We start from the raw sequence: 6,255 nt of genomic DNA, 5'->3' as shown, positions 1-6,255 counted from the left end.
GAGACTGCTCCCGGGCAGACACACCTCCTCGGGCGGGAAAGGTGCCAGAACCAGAAATGGAACCAGAAATGGGATCTTTCCCAGAAGCTGTGACGCTTCTCCAGTCCGCCCTCTCCCCAGCAGTGCCCTGGAGCAAAGATAGATTCAACCACATTTTAATACTAATGTGTATGAACTTACCACATTAAACTTCCCTGGTGACTCAGCCTCAGAAGCAGATCCACTGTCGCCATGTGAGAACCTGTGGTTCTTTCTTATCCTCCGTCTTCAGTCATTCAGTGAGCACTCACTGGGCACCTGGTCTGTCACACACTGTCTTAGTCTTAGGGATACCAACCAACACACTGAAGCCTCTACACTTATCAGATTTATATTTCAACACCAATCTCGTGATTTTCAGAAGCCCCACCAAGGGAAGATGGATCCCAGGGGTCTTGTATTTCTGGAATGATCCTATAACTTAGTGAAAATTATACATTGTAGTGAGTCTGGGTTGCATTTTTTCCTGTGGACACTTGACTGACCCCCTGGACAGTTCCTGAAGTACATGCCTGTTGCTACCTCTGAGTCTTCACTCTCTCATGAATGCTTTATTCTGCATTCACTGCAGATGGACCTTCTCTGTGTTTCAGTAATCTGCTGGTAAGTCTGTAATGGGACCACACTCTCTGGTAATGGTGCTTCTTACAATTTCCTGATGTGTCCTGAATGGCCCATAGTGGGTAGGCAATCCTTTAGAAGCATCTATGCTGTAGACATAGTCAACAATTGTATGATTTCTATCTTCTCAGTACTTGTTTCTTTTCTGAGGGGCCTCTTCACTTTGGGCAGAGTTCAGCTGTGAGACATGGATCAGAATGGGTTCTTTTGCATCTCTACAGTAGGCCCAGTTCTGTGACTCTTGTTAAACATGTGGCTTTCCAAGCCTGATTGCAAACCTTTTATGTGTACAGCTGTGACTTCCCTACCCCTGATTCCCAGGGTATGTTCATGAAGGTTCAGCCGTAGCTTCATTCCAATAATAGCCCTCTGTTTCATGATTCCCTTTTATTTTTTAAGTTAATCTCTCTGATTTTTAAAGTCTTTTAAAATGTTTTCTACTGAGTTATACATTAGCAGAATTTGGTCTTTGTTATTTAAAAACTAACATTTATTGAATTTTTCAAGGCAGTGTGATAGAAGGACATTGTTGTTTTTTTTTTTAATGTAAGGTTTCTCTTTTTTTAAAAAAAAATATATTTTATTTATATGAGTCCACTGTTGCTCTTTTCAGATATACCAGAAGAGGGCATTGGATCCCATTACAGATGGTTGTGAGCTACCATGTGGTTGCTGGGAATTGAACTCAGGACCTCTTGAAGAAGAACAGTTAGTGATCTTAACTGCTGAGCCATCTTTCTATCTCCACCATTGCTGTTTTTAATGTGTCCTTTCCAAATTTAAGCATCAAAATGTTAGGGTCCAAGATTCACCAAAGAATGATACCCCAGATTCAAACAGTATCCAAAAGCAAAGAGTGTTTATTCAGCTGAATTTCCCGAATGCAGAGGTCTACCCATTTGGGAATGGAGATGCATTGTGGGCTCGAATGTCAGTTAGAGGAATTCTGGGCAGGGATATGCACCCTTTTACCTTGATTGGTTAGCTTTATCTCTAGAGGTCGGACTAATTCTACAATTGGTTAGGCTCAGAAACCTCCCTGGAGGGTTGCTTACTCATTCTAGCTACTACTCTTACTTCAGGCCAGATGACAAGGTGTTCTCAGATTGGTTGCCTGAGGCTCTGGTATGCTAATCATTAGTTCCTGGATCCAGGTTCTCATTTCTGGGAAATAGATCGTAGGCCTAGTCTCCCAAACAGTCAGCTTGCAGCCTATCATGGGGTCAGCCTGGCTCTGAGCTTAGTCCTCCCCAAAACTTATGATAGTTTCTGAAGTAGAGTTTATATACCATTCACATGGAAGAAACTAAGACAAAGTTCAGTGAAAGAGAATATTCTAGAAATATATATATATATATATATATATATATATATATATATATAAATAATAAATTCACTATATTGTATATATGTGTATGAACTCTTTATTACATATATACACCATGGTACATATTTGCAAATTAAATTGTTTTTGTCATAGGTCTTCAAAAACAGTCTTCAAAAAAATACAATTATAAAGCTGATTATTGTGCTACATAACTGTAATCTCAGGACTTATGAAATTAAGGCAGGATAATTTCCATGAGTTCGAGGAACCTGATGAAGGCCACCTGGCAAGATCTTGTCTGAAAAACAAACCCCTAAATCAAAACAGGTTATCTATCTGTTCAGAAATAAAAATAAACATGACCTTGACGACACATAGAAAGAACCAAGATTTAAATGTATGTTTGAACTATAAATCTAGTTTAAAACAGAACATTTGTTAATTATTCTCTGACATGACTAGGAGTGTCCTGGCAGTATATTTTATTTAGTAACATATGATCACCCCTTTGGGTCAATATTCATGGAAATTTTCATCCTTCTTGAATGCTAACAATCTAGCCAATTATTTTTTAATGTTTTATTTGGTAGTTTATTTTTACAGTCAATTTGGTTGGATTTATTCATCTAGGAGACAAAGCTTTGCCTGTGTCTGTAAAGGTGTTTCCAGAGAGGATTAACTAGGGATAGAACATTCACCCTGGGTGTAGGCAGCTCCACTCAGAAAAGGGAAAGAAGGAAACCAGCTAATCTCTCTGCTTCCTGACTCTGAGTGTGATGTGACTACTTAGTTGTGTTTTACATCTACCAGGATGAGTGCATTGCACTATGAACTGTTTCCCTCAGCCCGGCCCCAAACTATAAGAGAAACTAAACACTTGAATTGCTTTTGTCAAGAATTTTGTAATAATGAATGGTAGTTGATACAGCAAGGTGTTTCTGAGGAATATCTAAAGATGGGGTCCAAAGCTGTATACTAGAGGTGGCAGAACTGTAGGTTGGGTCTGCCCAATCCTACCAGATGAGGACAAGCACCTAAGACATTAGATTTGTTGTTTGCCTTGCTGGATTTTGGCCTCACTTTTGTCCAGCCCCCTGCCCCCCACACTCCTTAAAAGATGATATTTACGGGGGCTGGAGAGATGGCTCAGTGGTTAAGAGCACCGACTGCTCTTCCGAAGGTCCTGAGTTCAAATCCCAGCAACCACATGGTGGTTCACAGCCATCTGTAATGAGATCTGACATCCTCTTCTGGTGCATCTGAAGACAGCTACAGTGTACTTAGATATAATAATAAATAAATATTTAAAAAAAGATGATATTTACTATGTTTACTCTGTGCTGAATAGTGGAAATATTTTTGATTTTGTAGGGACTCACAATTAAGACATTGTCTTGAATCACAAAGTGCAAGCTTGTAACAGCTGAGACTGGGGACTTTATTTGTTTATTTTATTTTATTTTATTTTATTTTTGGTTTTTCGAGACAGGGTTTCTCTGTATAGCTCTGGCTGTCCTGGTACTCACTTAGTAGACCAGGCTGGCCTCGAACTCAGAAATCTGCCTGCCTCTGCCTCCCGAGTGCTGGGTTATTTTATTTTTTATTATTTTATTTTTTTATTTAAACAATTTTTATTAGATATTTTCTTTATTTACAATTCAAATGCTATCCTGAAAGTTCCCTATACCCTCCCCCTGCCCTGCTCCCCAACCTGCCCACTCCTACTTCCTGGCCCTGGCATTCCCCTGTATTGGGGCATATAATCTTTGCAAGACCAAGGGCCTCTCCTCCCAATGATGTCCAATTAGGCCATCTTCTACTACATATGCAGCTAGAGACACGAGCTCAGGGCGTACTGGTTAGTTCATATTGTTGTACCTCCTATAGGGTTGCAGACTCCTTCAGCTCCTTGAGTACTTTCTCTAGCTCTTCCATTGGGGGCCCTGTGTTCCATCCAATAGATGACTGTGAGCATCCACTTCTGTATTTGCCAGGCACTAGCATAGCCTCACAAGAGAGAGCTATATCAGGGTCCTTTCAGCAAAATCTTGCTGGCATATGCAATAGTGTCTATGTTTGGTGGTTGATAATGGTATGGATCCCCGGATGGGGCAGTCTCTGCATGGTCCTTCCTTCTGTCTCAGCTCCAAACTTTGTCTCTGTAACTCCTTATATGGGTATTTTGTTCTCCATTCTAAGGAGGGACGAAGTGTCCACACTTTGGTCTTCCTTCTTCTTGACTTTCATGTGTTTTGCAAATTGTATCTTGGGTATTCTACATTTCTGGGCTAATATCCACTTATCAGAGAGACTGGGGACTTTAAAAAACTAAATGTATTTTGCTTTATGAGATGAACCTGAGGCTTTAGGAGACAGGGTGGAATGTTAGGATATAATGTGTTTGGATGTCAAATTGACAAGGCATAAACTTGTTAGGATTAATCTTGTTAACTTGACTGCATGTAGAATCATCTAGGAAAAATACTGCTGGGTATGTTTTTAAGGGTGTTTCCAGAGAAGTTTGGGGAAGGAAACCCCATGTTGAGTATAATCAATATTGTTTCATGGCCCAGCTACAATGTGACCAGATACCTCATGCTTCTATTATCATGGAAGTTAAGGCTTCTTAACCTGTCAACCAAAGCAAACCTTGTTTTGTTAGTTATTTTGTAATAGCAATGAAAAAATAATACAGATTATTCCTGCATTTTTCTAAGAGAAACAATGTTCAGCAATACACACTGGTGAATTTAAGGGACTCTATCACGCAGACAGTCTCCATTAGTGAGTTCTGGGCCGATGCCTTCCAGATTTGTCTCTACAGCATTGGCTTTGCCTTCAACACTGATAATGTTCAAATAGACTTTCAAGATTCCTTCCCAGTCTTGTGTTTGAGTCTTGCCAGTCTCAGTCAATGTTAACCATATAATGCACTCTTCCATCTCCCAGTAATACTACTTCTAAGTTTAAACAGATCGCGTACATATTCACGAATTTCAATCTCTTTGGCTACTACTCTGGTTAAAATAATTTCAAAAAAGCCGGGCATGGTGGTGCATGCCTTTAATCCCAGAACCCGGGAGGCAGAGGCAGGTGGATTTCTGAGTTCAAGGTCAGCCTGGTCTACAAAGTGAGTTCCAGGACAGCCAGGGCTATACAGAGAAACCCTGTCTCGAAAAACCAAATAAATAAATAAATAAATAAATAAATAAATAAATAAATAAATTCAGAATCTTTTACTCTTAAAAATTGCCTTGATTTGATAAAATCATTTAAACAAATTAAGGAAGTTTAAAGGGCATTTACAAATTTCAACTTGTATTTTACTTTCAAATTAACAAACATGAAGAGACTGGGGCATTTCCTTTTTCATTATGAAGATATTTCTCCTTTAAAAAGAATGCATGCTTCTGATTTCCTAGTGTTAAAAACACTCAGTTCAACCTGTGGAATATATTTTATGGTAACTCTGAGTGAAAAGACTTTCTCCTCTGGTCGCTGAGAAACCCTATGGGGTTGTCACTGTCCTCACCTGTAGAAACTACAATAGAGATGCCTGCTTCTCATTCACCTGCTCTGCCCTTCACCTTTTTCTTTGTGTTTTTTTGAGGAATCTTGTGAAAGGTAGTGTTTGAATTCCTATATGACACATACTTTTGAGGGTTTTTTTCTTTCTTTTTAATATTCACAGCTTAATCCTCAAATATTAGAGATGAATTCAGCGCCCCCAAATCTCACACATTAGGCAAGTGATTTGTTGCTGATCACTTATATCTCAAGTGGCTATAACCAGGGCTTTTACCACCAGGCCCAGCTCAAAATTGAAATTAAAATATTTGCTTTTTAGCAAATGGTAATGGGGTTTTATTTTGTTTTAACAGGCACTACTAGAATTATTATTGGAAAATACAGTGTTTCTCTACACTGAAATTCACCAAATACTCATTTCATTGCCAGAGCTTGGTTGCAAGTAAATGCTCTTCAGTGGGAGTAGCAGAGATCTTGGAGAGATCAATACTCTATGAATGTGGTAGAGGCCTGGCAATGCGTGAGGACAGGATAGGGTATGTCAAAGTGATACAAGTGCCAACTTTTAAGTCTTGGATACCAACCATCAACAATTTTAATGAGGGGGCTGGTGAGATGGCTCAGTGGATAAGAGTACCTGACTACTCTTCCAAAGGTGCAGAGTTCAAATCCCAGCAACCACATGGTGGCTCACAACCATCCTTAACAAGATCTGACTCCCTCTTCTGGAGTGTCTGAGG

Source organism: Mus pahari, chromosome 4 (assembly GCF_900095145.1).
Source record: "Mus pahari chromosome 4, PAHARI_EIJ_v1.1, whole genome shotgun sequence".
NCBI classification, from domain to species: Eukaryota; Metazoa; Chordata; class Mammalia; order Rodentia; family Muridae; genus Mus; species Mus pahari.
This window is presented reverse-complemented; position numbering follows the sequence as displayed.